A 15419-nucleotide genomic window follows, 5' to 3' on the forward strand; every position below is an offset into this window, starting at 1 on the left:
ACTTCCTTTCTCTCGGTCCCACCAGGGTGGGCCCCTCTGGGGTAATAAAGAAATGGATATGTATTTTTCTCTTAGCTGGACTTCACAATTTTAAATTACCTTTTTTAAAGCGTGAACTTAGTGTTCAAGGAAGACACAATGCTATTGGGCATATCAGTTTCGCAGCGTAAATAAATACATAATTTGTGTGTATGGAGATTAAACATCAGATCAGCAAACACAATGTAATTATTTTTGAGAAGCATGTGTAAAAACGCATTGTGCGAAAATAAATACAACCGTTGTTCAGCAAACATAATTTTTATCCTTACTATATCTGGCAGATGTCAATGAGCCTCCATCGCAAGCAGTGCTCTGCTGAGTACGCTGTAGCTAGGAGCTCAACGGGACTATAGTTAGCTCACTGTTTTGTGTGCTTCTTGGTTCGCTTGCACTCATAGTTCTTCCACGAAACAGAAACTTCCCACTGTTTTGGCTCATTGAGACATAAACTGGGTTACAGACTTCAAGAATTTTTTCCAATCGAAATATCGAATCAGCCACATCCATCTTGAACAAATTAACTAAGAAATAATACCTGAAACTATGAGTGCTCAGCACCGGCTGCAACTCTAAGGGTAATCCCCTCCTAGCACCAGCAGATCGAGCTACTGGACGCAAGTGTGTGTCAAGGTTTCCTAGTTAATTTGATCAACTGCTCAATTTCAAAAGAGGATTTGGCTTGCGGAGAGTAGATGGGTGACCTTCAGGTGTGCAGCACGGTACCTTGTTCGTGCTTGGTGCTCTGGGAGGAGGCCGGCAGGAGCTTCGGGAGGAGGCCGCCGGCAGCAGGAGCTCAGGGAGGCCGGCAGCCCCAGGTGAGGCCGAATTAAATTTCCACCTCCACGGAGACCTCTGCGTAACACAGACATAATAATGCTGGGCATCTCATATCAAGCAAGCAAATTCTGTTGCCTGCTTATATTGGCCACTCATCTCCTGAGGATATTCTTTTTGCAGTTACAAGGAAGAATAAGTGGTTGCAAGTACCCACCTTTTGTTCTTAGTGAAGGCATATAAGTGCTCTGCTGGATAATATAGTCACTGGCAGTATTCAGTCTACAGAAGACAAAATCTGCAAAGCATCCGCTCATTATTCGGGCATAGTTGATACTTAGCTTTCTGCAATCAATAATCAGTGTGATATTTGATCTCAGGTCCAGCTTATCAGATCATGGATATATGGGGTTCGCGAAATTGATGGACCTGTTCGCGCTTATTATCTGCACTTATCTGTTTTCAATTTCTGCCAGAGGAAAAATAGGAATCAACTCAATCAACAGCAAGATAACAGAGCCACTATTGAGTCCGTCTGCAGGACAGCAGACAGAAACCAAATGGACATTTCTGTATGGCAGGGCAAAATTGATGAGATAACAAAAAACAAAATAATAATTTCACAGGTTCAAATGCACACCTACGATTCAGCTCTCAGATTTCAAAGCAACTGAGGGTATTTCATTGAAATGTCTAGACATCTCAACTGTATAACTTCAAGCAATTCGAAAACCTACATGAAACAAATAGCACATAAGATTTTCCAGCGGACTAATTGTCAAGACATCTTACTCTCACTGTTAATGAATAAAAGTTTAGCAAGTCTGGATACTTCTGAAGTTTTGTGGTGAACCATTCAGGACTGCTCTATGTGCACGTATGAGTTTTATTAATGCCGGTGAAGTATTTGCCCTCCGAGCCACATCTGACTCCGTTGTTCGCTGTTCAGTGGCTAGGCTATCAATAATCCCAAATCCATTGCCAACTCTAAAAGGCTATCTGTCTGATGAATCCAACAACCAGTAGCAGCAAAAACCTTTGAGAAATGGCTTTATCTTCGGCAATCTACAGCAGTATATCTAGTTGGCAATGACAAACATATACTGATCAATGATATGCACTGACCTACGCTTGTCTTTTGGTTTGAACAGAGCTTGGCGATCCAGAGGGCGCTGGTCTCCGCCTGTGGCCGCAGACCGTATTTGTATTCGAGGCCATCACGAGCCTGGGCGTGCTCATCGTGGCGGCGTGCAGGAGCTTCGGGAGGAGTCCGCCGGCAGCCCCAGGTGAGGTCGAATTAAATTTCCACCTCCACGGAGACGGAGACCTCCGCGTGCACCAGAGGCCGCCGTTGCTGCAGACCTTCCTGGGACAGTCGGCCGTGTCCAGGACCTCCGCCACGCGTTCATCCTCCTCCTCCTTGAAGTAATCGAGCCGGGATGCACGGAATCGAGCTGTCGGGGCTCTTGAGATTGGCACCATAGGGGAAGTCGGCGGAGGTGGTGAGTATGGTGGCCGCTTGGACGTACGTACTTGGCAAGGGAGCAGGCGTGTGAGGTCCAGGAAGCTGAGGTGAGGAGGACGGCCCCATGACACCCGTGGACAGCACCCTGCACCGCGTTGCCGTCTACTGCAGGAAGCCGCCGCCTCGTCCGACCTCCTGTCGCCGCACCTCCCCTCCTTTCCCCCCTTTTCTCCTCCCCCCATCTCCCTGTCTCCTTTCTGACAGGAGCCCCGGATGCCATGGGTCCGCCCGGGAAGTCGCGCTCTGGCTTTCCTCGTTGTCATCGGCGACCCACGTCGTCGCCGCCCGTCTCGGATCCTCCCCAGCCCCTGCCGCACATAGATCCGTCCGCTGCAAGCTGGAGCGGCCGCCGCCGTTCTTCAGATCGCGGGTTGAATTCTAACAAACTGAGGGGTAAATTAGTAAACCCGAAACGATTTTTCAGAATACACTTAAGGAGAGACTGCGGGTGTAATTCCTAGAAAACAGGAGGGCCTATTTGTAAAAAGACCGCCACGGGTAAGCACACAGACGCGGTAGCCATTTTATTACTTCCTCTATTCCTAAATATTTGTCTTTTTAGAGATTTCAACAAGTGACTACATACAAAGCAAAATGAGTGAATCTACACTGTAAAATATATCTATATATATATTCGTGTGATAGTCCATTTAAAATATCTAAAAAGACAAATATTTAGAAACGGAGGGAGTAGTAGGTAAAGATAAAGATAAAGATTAGTTGCAATGCTCAAACCGGTCGCCGTTCTAGCTTGCCTTGATGCAGTATCTGTTTCAGAAATATGCAGACGGTAATAAGCTCTCTGGAGTTATCAGTAGTATACCATCCCACAAGTAAAGACTTTCAAAAAACTGAGGCCTGGTAGAGCTCAGTGACTCTCGGCAATGAAGATTCTGTGCGACTGCGGTGCTGACCATTGGATCTGAGGATGATTTCGTCTTGGTCCTTGGATATTTACCCTGATTTCTCTCAGCCGTCTTATAAACTTCCAACTGCACCCCTGTAATTTCTGCTCAACTATAGATGAGGTTTAGGCCCATATAAATAATAATTCCTTAAACTTTCAAAGGCCCATGTGAAGTGTAATGACATGATGGTGAAGAGTTTAGTACCACCTCATGAGTGGATAAGAGTTGAGATTCCTTTATAAGGGATTCTCCTACACATGTTGTTGGGGAACGTAGTAATTTCAAAAAAAAAAATTCTACGCACATGCAAGATCATGGTGATGCATAGCAATGAGAGGGGAGAATATTGTCCACGTATCCTCGTAGACTGTAAGCGGAAGTGTTATGACAACGCGGTTGATGTAGTCATAAGCCTTCACAATCGACCGATCCTAGTAACGAACATACGACACCTCCGCGATCTGCACACGTTCAGCTCGGTGACGTCCCACGAACTCACGATCCAGTAGAGCTTCAAGGGAGAGTTCCGTCAGCACGACGGTGTGATGACATTGATGATGAAGCTACCGACGCAGGGCTTTGCCTAAGCACCGCTACGATATAACCGAGGTGGAATATGGTGGAGGGGGCACCGCACACGGCTAAAAGATCAATAATCAACTTGTGTGTCTATGGGGTGCCCCCCTCCTCCGTATATAAAGGAGTGGAGGAGGGGGAAGGGGCCGGCCTCCTAGGCGCCCCAAGGGGAGTCCTACTCCCACCGGAAGTAGGATTCCACCCCTGCCAAGAGTAGGAGTAGGAGGGAAGGAAGGAGGAGGGAGGGGGAAGGAAAGGGGGGGGGGCGCCGCCCCCCTCCTAGTCCAATTCGGACCAGAGGGGAGGGGCGCGTGGCCTGCCCTGGCCGCCCCTTCCTCTCTCCACCAAGGCCGATGAGGCCCATTACACTCCCCGGGGGGTTCCGTTAACCCCCTGGTACTCCGGTATTTGTCCAAACTTACTCGGAACCCTTCAGATGTCCAAACATAGTCATCCAATATATCGATCTTTACGTTTCGACCATTTCGAGACTCCTCGTCATGTCTGTGATCATATTCGGGACTCCGAACTACCTTTGGTACATCAAAACACATAAACTCATATTACCGATCGTCACCGAACGTTAAGCATGTGGACCATACGGGTTTGAGAACTATGTAGACATGACTGAGACACGTCTTTGGTCAATAACCAATAGCGGAACCTGGATGCTCATATTGGCTCCTACATATTTGAAGGAAATATGCTCTAGAGGCAATAATAAATTTGTTATTTATATTTCCTTATATCATGATAAATGTTTATTATTCATGCTAGAATTGTATTAATCGGAAACTTAGTACATGTATGAATACATAGACAAACAAAGTGTCACTAGTATGCCTCTACTTGACTAGCTCGTTGAATCAAAGATGGTTAAGTTTCCTAGCATTGACATGAGTTGTCATTTGATTAACGGGATCACATCATTAGAGAATGATGTGATTGACTTGACCCATTCCGTTAGCTTAGCATTTGATCATTTAGTATATTGCTATTGCTTTCTTCATGACTGATACATGTTCCTATGACTATGAGATTATGCAACTCCCGAATACCGGAGGAACACTTTGTGTGCTACCAAACGTCACAACGTAATTGGGTGATTATAAAGGTGCTCTACAGGTGTCTCCGATGGTACTTGTTGTGTTGGCATAGGTCAAGATTAGGATTTGTCACTCTGATTGTCGGAGAGGTATCTCTGGGCCCTCTCGATAATGCACATCACTATAAGCCTTGCAAGCAATGTGACTAATGAGTTAGTTGTAGGATGACGCATTACAGAATGAGTAAAGAGACTTGCCGGTAACGAGATTGAACTAGGTATTGAGATACTGATGATCGAATCTCGGGCAAGTAACATACCGATGATAAAGGGAACAACGTATGTTGTTATGCGGTTTGACCGATAAAGATCTTCATAGAATATGTGGGAGCCAATATGAGCATCCAGGTTCCGCTATTGGTTATTGACCGGAGATGTGTCTCGGTCATGTCTACATAGTTCTCGAACCCGTAGGGTCCGCACGCTTAACGTTCGGTGACGATCGATAATATGAGTTTATGTGTTTTGATGTACCGAAGGTAGTTCGAAGTCCCGGATGTGATCACGGACATGACGAGGAGTCTCGAAATGGTCGAGACATAAAGATTGATATATTGGACGACTATATTCAGACATCGTAAGTGTTTCGGAGAAGTTTCGGATATAACCGGAGTACCGAGGGTTACCGGAACCCCCCGGGAAGCTATTGGGCCTCATGGGCCTTAGTGGAGAAGAGAGAGGGCAGCCAAGAGGTGGCACGTGACCCCCCTTTCCCCAGTACGAATTGGACAAGGGGAAGGGGCGACGCTCCCCCTCTCCTTCCTTCTCTCCACATCCTCCTTCCCCCTTCTCCTTCTTGGAATAGGAAAGGGGGGTGTCGTGGTGGGCGCACGATAGATGCCAAGGGATGGCTAAAGAGAGGAGGAGGCTCGAGGGCACTGGTGGACTCCCGAGGCGAGGTTGGCATGAGCGGGCGCGGTACGCCGGACATACCCAGGTTCGGGGCTCTCCGGAGAGATAATACCCCTAGTCCTGCCGAGTGTAGTTGGATGATCGATAGTACAATGTTGCTCCTGGAGCTGTATGGAGGAGGAAGGAAGCTGGCCAAGGCTTGGGCTGCTCCTTCTCTCCGGTGTTATTGTTTGGTGGCTAGTCATATGCTTACTTGCTTTTCTCTCGTATCAGTTTCTTGCCCGCCTCCCTCTCTGATCGTGGGCTCCTTGGGGGGGGGGGGGTTATAGACCAACCCCCCAGGGGTACAATGGTAATGTTACAAGTCGGTGGGTCCGTATTGTCGGTGTCCGGGGACCCAGGCTGGGTCCCGCTGAGGGCTTGTGGTTTGCCGGGTTCCCCTAGGTGCGGGCCCCGTGGGCCTAGGGGGACTATGCGCCGTCTTGTCGAGCGTCAGGGTGTGGCCGAGTCGAGTCACTACAGTGCTCTTCGTCAGGTTGCCGCTTGCTGTCGTTAGCGATGAGGGCGGGGGCACTGTAGCCACGCCAGCCCTGGTCAGCGGGCAGGTGAGGGGCACTGTTGCCACGTTCCTGCTGACCAGGGGCATGGGCGGGGCACTATTGCCTCGGTCATTGTTGATTGCAGACTCGTCCCCATCGTACAGCCTGGATGGGACAGGAGCTGACTCGCGGCTGGATTGTGCAGCACGCCGCGGGTGGCGCTCGCTTGTCGAGGAAGCTTTGGTCGTGCCGGGTTCGGCTGTCTTGCGCTAGTCGTTGGGGCCGAGTCGGCGTGTCTTGCCGGGTCAGTGAGTCTGGCCGGCTTGCGGGGCTTGGCCGGGTCGAGCGACCCGGCCAAGCGCGTGCCGGTTTTAAGGGGCGGTGCCAACCCTGTTATTTTTGAAGAGGATCCGGGTTCCGTTGCCTGCCCGGGGTCCATCCCCCTGACAGTAGTCCCCAAAGCTGTGAAGGTCTGCCGTCTTCGGATGAGTGGCCTTCGCAGTTTCCCCCTTAAGCAAGGCGGATTCTGCAAGCGCCGGGTCCGACAACACCCACTGTGTACCGGTTTTCTCGAAAACCGGATCGCGACATCCCGGTCGTGGTGGGAACCGAGGAGTCCGTCGAATCTTGGGGCAATCCCTCGGGCTTCACGCGGGCGCCACGTGGTGCCCGGAAGTCGGAGGGGCCTAACAGGCCACGCACATGACGGGACTAGGCGACGGGCCGGGGCCCACCACCGTGCGCCCTCGGTCCATGCGCGCGGATTTATTGCGGCATCTAGGGGCCGGTTGCACTTCCCCGGGCAGTAACTGCGCGTGTACGTGCACACTTATTGTGGGGTAGTGGAACGGGCGCGTGCAGATGATACGTCTCCAACGTATCTATAATTTATGAAGTATTCATGCTATTATATTATCCATCTATGATGTTTTATATGCATTTATATGTCATTTTATATGATTTTTGGGACTAACCTATTAACCTAGAGCCCAGTGCCAGTTTCTATTTTTTCCTTGTTCTTGTGTTTTACAGAAAAGGGATACCAAACGGAGTCCAATTGACGTGCCAATTTTTGAGGATTTTTTATGGACCAAAAGAAGACCACGGAGCATCGGAGTTGGGCCAGAAGAGTCACGGGCTGCCCACGAGAGTGGGGGCGCCCCCCCACCCTATCTCGTGGATAGCCCGGAGACCCCCCTGACGTGAAACCAACGCCAAATATTCCTATAAATACAGAAACCATCGGGAATTAATCTAGATCGGAAGTTCCGCCGCCGCAAGCCTCTGTAGCCACGAGAAATCAATCTAGGCCCTCTCCGGCACCCTGCCGGAGGGGGGCATCATCATCGGAGGCCATGGAGGAGGATCTCGGAGGGGCCATCATCGCCATGGCCAAGGACCAGAGGGGGAAAGCCATGGAGGAGGAAGCACAAGGGGGAGAACCTCTCCTCCTCTCTCTTGGTGGCACCGGAGTGCCATCGGGAGGGGAATCATCGCCGCAGTGATTGTCTTCATCAACATCACCATCATCATCACCATCCTCATCTCTTTTACGCGGTCCACTCTCCCGCACCCTGCTGTAATCCCTACTTGAACATGGTACTTTATGCCACATATTATGATCCAATGATGTGTTGCCATCCTATGATGTTTTGAGTAGATATCTTTTGTCTTCGGATTGATTGATGATTTAGATTGGTATGAGTTGTATGTTTTACTTTGATGCTGTCCTATGGTGCCCTCCGTGTCGCGCAAGCATGAGGGATTCCCACTGTAGGGTGTTGCAATACGTTCATGATTCGCTTATAGTGGGTTGCGTGAGTGACTGAAACACAAACCCGAGTAAGTAGGTTGTTTCGTATGGGAATAAAGAGGACTTCATGCTTTAATGCTATGGTTGGGTTTTACCTTAATGATCTTTAGTAGTTGCGGACGCTTGCTAGAGTTCCAATCATAAGTGCATATGATCCAAGTTGAGAAAGTATGTTAGCTTATGCCTCTCCCTCATATGAAACTGCAATAGTGATTATCAGTCTTGTTAACAATTTCCTAGGACAATTCCGCACACCGATTCACCATTATTCCACACTCGCTATTTATACTATTTAGTAATATATTCTAACTTTATGATAACAGCACCTACTTTTATGTTTTAGCTCTCCGATATCATACAAAGTTATCCTCTACATACCCACAACATAGTTTTATTTCTTGTAGCTAGTTGGAAGCAAACGTTCGGTGCACGTAGAGTCGTATTAGTGGCAGATAAGGCTTGAGAGAATATTGATCTTACCTTTAGCTCCTTGTGGGTTCGACACTCCATACTTATCACTTCCACCTTTGGGAATTGCTACGATGATTCCCTGCACTTGGGGATTATCAAGCTCTTTTCTGGCGCCGTTGCCGGGGAGCAATAGCGTGGGGTTGATATTCTCGTGTGTGCTTGTTTGCTTTCTTCACTAAGTAGATTTTGTTTTTACTTTTTGTTTCTGTTTAGTTGTGGGTGAAACATACAAAAAAATTCAAAAGAATGAAAATACCGAAAAAATAATTACTTGCCTCTCATGCCTAAAAAAGTTTTTCAAAAAGAGAAGTGATTGGAAAGTTATGCATTGAAGAAGTGAGGGTCGACTTGAGCACTTGTGTTCATGCTCACGGAAGCAATGTAGAATTTTTCATGGAAGTTTATCTGTAAATAATTATCCCCTTGTATATATCCATTGTATTATAAAAATAATGTGCCAAGCTTTGGTTTTAGTGTGATAAGATTGCTTGCTTACTATGTGCAGAACAAAAATAGAAACTTTGGCTGTAGTGCATGAATTTACATTTTTTTCTGGAAAGTCAAATGGGTCTGAAAATTTTTGTACATTACTTCTGTACAAATTGTTCAAATTGTCAAATTTATTTCATAATTTTTGGAGTTACAGAAGTTTACTAAACTTCCAGATTACTATAGACTATCCTGTTCTTGACAGATTCTGTTTTTCGTGTGTTGTTTGCTTATTTTGATGCATCTATGGCTAGTATGTAAGGGTATGAACCATAGAGAAGTTTGAATACAGTAGGTTTAACACCAATACAAATAAATAATGAGTTAATTACAGTACCTTAAAGTGGTAGTTTGCTTTATTACACTAACGGATCTCACAAGTTTTTGTTTAAGTTTTTGTGAATGAAGTGTTTGAAGAACGAGGAGTTACCGATGTGAGAAGAATAAAGAGAGACAAGAGTTCAAGCTTGGGGATTTCCAAGGCACCCCAAGTAAATATTTTAAAGGATACTCAAGCATTTAAGCTTGGGGATGCCCCGGTTGGCATCCCATCTTTCTTCTTCAACAAATATCGGTATACCTCGTTTTTTGATTTGTTCACATGATTCGTGTCCTTTGTGTTTTTATTTTTCTTTAAGAATTATGATATTATGAGATATCTCTTCATTGATTTATATAATACTTCATGTGCTTCACTTATATCTTTTAAGTATGATCTTATAGAATTGCTCTTTCTGCTTAACTTAAATCGTTTGAGTATGGTTTTATAGGATGCTTCGTACCCTTCACTTATATATCTCGAGCTTGGATGTTGGTTAGTCTATATTAATTGTAGAATGCTCCAAGAACTTCACTTATATCTTTTGGAGTATGAATAATACTATAATTTAAAGTGGGTTTGGAAGAGTGTCAACTTTAGGAATTAGTGATCCCACTATCTTGGAGGGTGTTGAATCTTCGTACGATATTTATGAAAGTGGATTTGGAAGAGTGTCAACTTTAGTTAGTATTCCACTATTTCAGAAGAGGTTCCAATTGAGTATGAGAACAAAGTTGCTATCCATGTTGCCACTGAAAAATATTATGAGGGAGGAATATGAGCTTGTAGGAGTTGCAATAATATCAAGTTTCCTCTCTATGTGCTTAAAGTTTTGAAGTTATACTTGTTTCGCCTTCCTATGCTAGTTGACTTTTGTACCTATAGATTGTGTGCTCACAAAATCCCTAGGCATAGGAAGAGAGTTAGATTTAAATGTGCTAGTCATATTCTTCATGATGCTCTCTTTGTGTTTCAACTCTTTTCTTTTATGCGAGCATCATTGAATTCATTATGCCTAACTAAAAGGCATTAAATAAAAGCGCTTGTTGGGAGACAACCCAATATTTATCCTTAATGTTTTTGTGTGTATACATGATTAAGCTACTGTATTAATCATGCTTTATAGATTTCGTTTCAATAAAGTGCCAAGTAAGACCTTTGGGAAGACTTGGGTGAAAGTTAATGTGATCTTGCTGTAAAAAACAGAAACTTTGCGCTCACGAGATTAGCTGTCATTTTTTACAGAAGAGTGATTTTGAGTTGATTCATTTTGAAGAAGATTAATAGACAAATTCCTCACGTCCACCAATTTATTTCATAATTTTTGGAGTAGCAGAAGTATGGTTATTGTTCAGATCATTACAGACTGTTCTGTTTCTGACAGATTCTGTTTTCACTGCATAGTTTGCTTGTTTTCTAGTTTCTATGGCTTATATTTCTCAATATAAATCGTAGAAATGATATGTTACAGTAGGAATTATGTGAAAACAATTATGAACCTTGTCTTTTACAGTACGAAAGTGCATGGTTTACTCTTTATCATACTAACCTATCTCATGAAATTCCATTAAGTTATGTGTGATTGAAGTTTTCAAGTTTTGGGCGAGATATCGATATGAGGAGAATAAGGAGTGTAAAGACCCTAAGCTTGGGGATGCCCAAGCCACCCCAAGGTAATATTCAAGGAAGACTCAAGCGCCTAAGCTTGGGGATGCCCCGGAAGGCATCCCTCTTTCGTCTTCAAAACTATCGGTACATCTTACTCGGAGCTATATTTTCGTCACATGATATGTGTTTTGCTTGGAGTGTGTTTTCGATTTTACTTGCTGTTTGAATAAAATCATTGGATCTGAAATATTGAATAGAAAAAGGGACCCTCCCATGGCTAGTTAATTATTTGACTACTCAATGTCCTTCACTCATATCTTTTGGAGTAGTTTGTCATTTACTCATGTGCTTCATGTATATCCTATGAGTAAATGGGGGAATGAATTGAATGTCATACATCTGAATTTTTATATGTTTCATATGATTATAACATGGATAGTAATGACTTCACATATAAAGAGTATGAGGCATAAAAGTTGTTGAGAGTTGGCAAACGTAGTTTTGGTCATCGTTGCAATTAATAGAAAGTAACAAGGAAAGAGAGGTTCGCATACAAATATATTATCTTGGACATCTTTTATGATTGGGAGCACTCATTAAGTATGACATGCTAAAAGAGTTGACGTTGGACAAGGAAGACAACGTAATGATTTGTGTTTTCTCACATCTCAGTTAAAGTATATTGTCATTGACCTTCTAAACATGTTGAGCCCTTTCCCCCTCATGCTAGCCAAAATTCCTTGCACCAAGTAGAGATACTACTTGTGCTTCCAAATATCCTTAAACCCAGTTTTGCCATGAGAGTCCACCATACCTATCTATGGATTGAGTAAGATCCTTCAAGTAAGTTGTCATCGGTGCAAGCAATAAAAATTGCTCTTTAAATATGCATAACTTATTAGTGTGGAGAAAATAAGCTTTGTACGATCTTGTTGTGGAAGTAATAAAAGTGACAGACTGCATAATAAAGGTCCACATAAAGGGGCAATATAAAGTGACGTTCTTTCGCATTAAGATTTTTTGTATCCAACCCTAAAAGCGCATGACAACCTCTACTTCCCTCTGCGAAGGGCCTATCTTTTACTTTATGTTTTTACTTTATGCTTGAGTCAAGGTGATCCTCACCTTTCCCTTTTTTATTTTATCCTTTGGCAAGCTCCTCGTGTTTGAAAGATCATGATATATATATATCCAATTAGATGTAAGTTAGCATGGCTATTATTGTTGACATCACCTAAAGGTGAATACGTTGGGAGGTAACACAATAAGCCCCTATCTTTCTCAGTGTCTGGCTGAAACTCCATAACCACAAGTATTGCATGAGTGTTAGCAATTGTAGAAGGCTATATGATAGTTGAGTATGCGGACTTGCTGAAAAGCTCTATTCTTGACTCTTTCTGATGTTATGATAAATTGCAATTGCTTCAATGACTGAGATTATAGTTTGTTAGCTCTCAATGAAGTTTTTGAACCATACTTGACATTGTGAATAGATTGTTACTTGATCATGAAAAGTTTTATGAGATAAGCTATTATTATGACACATATTGATGCTAGAAAAGGTGATTGAAATTATCATTGATCAAACTTGTGCACCTGCTAGCATTCACACTTCATAAATTATTTCTTTTATCATTTACCTACTCAAGGACGAGCAGGAATTAAGCTTGGGGATGCTGATACGTCTCCAATGTATCTATAATTTATGAAGTATTCATGCTATTATATTATCCATCTATGATGTTTTATATGCATTTATATGTCATTTTATATGATTTTTGGGACTAACCTATTAACCTAGAGCCCAGTGCCAGTTTCTGTTTTTTCCTTGTTTTTGTGTTTGACAGAAAAGGGATACCAAACTGAGTCCAATTGACGTGCCAATTTTTGAGGATTTTTTATGGACCAAAAGAAGACCATGGAGCATCGGAGTTGGGCCAGAAGAGTCCCGGGCTGCCCACGAGAGTGGGGGGCGCCCCCCTAGGGCGCACCCCCTATCTTGTGGACAGCCCGGAGACCCCCCTGACGTGAAACCAACGACAAATATTCCTATAAATACAGAAACCTTCGGGAATTAACCTATATCGGAAGTTCCACCGCCGCAAGCCTCTGTAGCCACGAGAAATCAATCTAGGCCCTCTCCGGCACCCTGCCGGAGGGGGCCATCATCATCGGAGGCCATGGAGGAGGATCTTAGAGGGGCTATCATCGCCATGAAGGACAAGGACCAGAGGGGGAAAGCCATGGAGGAGGAAGCACAAGGGGGAGAACCTCTCCTCCTCTCTCTTGGTGGCACCGGAGTGCCATCAGGAGGGGAATCATCGCCGCGGTGATCGTCTTCATCAACATCCCCATCATCATGACCATCCTCATCTCTTTTACGCGGTCCACTCTCCCGCACCCCGCTGTAATCCCTACTTGAACATGGTGCTTTATGCCACATATTATGATCCAATGATGTGTTGCCATCCTATGATATTTTGAGTAGATATCTTTTGTCTTTGGGTTGATTGATGATTTAGATTGGTATGAGTTGTATGTGTTACTTTGATGCTGACCTATGGTGCCTTCCGTGTCGCGCAAGCGTGAGGGATTCCCGCTGTAGGGTGTTGCAATATGTTCATGATTCGCTTATAGTGGGTTGCGTGAGTGACTGAAACACAAACCCGAGTAAGTAGGTTGTTGTGTATGGGAATAAAGAGGACTTGATGCTTTAATGCTATGGTTGGGTTTTACCTTAATGATCTTTAGTAGCTGCGGACGCTTGCTAGAGTTCCAATCGTAAGTGCATATGATCCAAGTTGAGAAAGTATGTTAGCTTATGCGTCTCCCTCATATGAAAGTGCAATAGTGATTATCGATCTTGTTAACAATTTCCTGGGACAATTCCGCACACCGATTCACCATTATTCCACACTTGCTATTTGTAATATTTAGTAATATATTCTAACTTTATGATAACATCACCTACTTTTATATTTTAGCTCTCCGATATCATACAAAGTTATCCTCTACATACCCACAACATCGTTTTATTTCTTGTAGCTAGTTGGAAGCAAACGTTCGGTGCACGTAGAGTCGTATCAGTGGCAAATAGGGCTTGAGAAAATATTGATCTTACCTTTAGCTCCTTGTGGGTTCGACACTCCATACTTATCACTTCCACCTTTGGGAATTGCTACGATGATTCCCTGCACTTGGGGATTATCAGCAGACGATCCCACTTCCCCACTTCCCCACGTTTAAACTGAGGGTTATAAATCGAGGGGCAGGGGGCGGCGGACATTATTCTCGCTCGCGCCCTCCTGTCCCTTTGCTCTCGCTCCGCTCTTTACAACTCACGCATTGCGGCGCCCACTGCTCCGAGTAGAACTCCTTCGTCGTCCATCTTCTTTCTCCTTCCTTTGATCATGGCGCTGCCATCGGGCTCCTGGATGGGTTCGAATGTCACCACCAAGGACATCACCCAACTCCGGGCGACCGGTGCCTACCGTGGGAGACGGACGTGGCATCCGCCTGCCGCGCGGTGAGCAGAGGCCTCGGCCCGAGGGGCAGGAGCGCGTGGTCTTCCTCACGCACTTCGAGCGCGGGTTTGGGCTGCCGGCGAGCACCTTCTTCCGCGCGTTCCTGGAGTTCTTCGGGCTCCAGCCGCATCATCTTGGCGCTGGTGCCATCATCCAGCTCTTCGGCTTCGTCACCCTCTGCGAGGGGTACCTGGGGGTCGAGCCCTCGATCGACCTATGGGCGCGCTTCTTCTCCTTGAAGCAGCAGGGCCCGTCAGCTGGGGAGTTCGCCGACTGCGGTGCCGCCGTCATCTCGAAGCGGTCGGGTGCAGATTTCCCCAAGATCCCGTTGGAGGATTCTGCCAAAAAGTGGCAGAACTCCTTCTTCTATGTCCGCAACCTTGGTGCGGATCGCATCAACCTTCCGGCCTTTGCCATCGCGCCCCCGCGGGCGAAGACGAACTGGGGCTACTCGCCCCGACGCCCATCGCAGGAGATCGTCAATCTCTGCGAGCGGGTGACGGTGATGAGGACACAGGAGGGGCTCACCGGCACCGACCTCCTCGCCGCGTTCATCATGCGCTGGGTTCTTCCACTTCAGGGGCGCTCCTGCCGCATCGGCGAAATGGTCGGCCTTCAAGACCCCAACCACATGGGGTCAACGCGGCTGTCTGCGGAGCAGATCGCGTGCGGCGTGAATGACATCTCCAAGGCCAACCTTGGAGAGGACTGGCGGTTCGGCAAGGCGCCATACAGCGAGTCGAACCCGGCACCGCAGGTGAGTGTCTGGTCTTCTTACATTGCTGCTGCGCACCTTCTCATCCGTCCTGACGCGACGCGGGAGGTACTTCTGAACGCGATTCAGCATCCTTACGCCCGGGCTCCATCGCAGGTG

The 15419-nt window shown here is 45.9% G+C and overlaps 1 long non-coding RNA gene across 3 annotated transcripts; it reads right to left on the minus strand.

Annotated features, from left to right (window-relative positions):
* Positions 1-168: 168 nt before the first annotated feature.
* LOC119335897 lies at positions 169-2678 on the minus strand. Of its 3 annotated transcripts, none has more exons than XR_005162118.1 (3): positions 1942-2678; positions 1457-1549; positions 169-1285 (listed from the first exon to the last, which is right to left on the minus strand). It is a non-coding gene; the product is annotated as an uncharacterized LOC119335897 (long non-coding RNA). The 3 variants fall into 3 exon arrangements; XR_005162120.1 differs by having other exon boundaries at positions 169-677; positions 766-1549; XR_005162119.1 differs by having other exon boundaries at positions 169-466; positions 578-1549.
* Positions 2679-15419: the final 12741 nt, after the last annotated feature.

The sequence above is a fragment of the Triticum dicoccoides genome, chromosome 7B, assembly GCF_002162155.2.
Source record: "Triticum dicoccoides isolate Atlit2015 ecotype Zavitan chromosome 7B, WEW_v2.0, whole genome shotgun sequence".
Lineage (NCBI taxonomy): Eukaryota > Viridiplantae > Streptophyta > Magnoliopsida > Poales > Poaceae > Triticum > Triticum dicoccoides.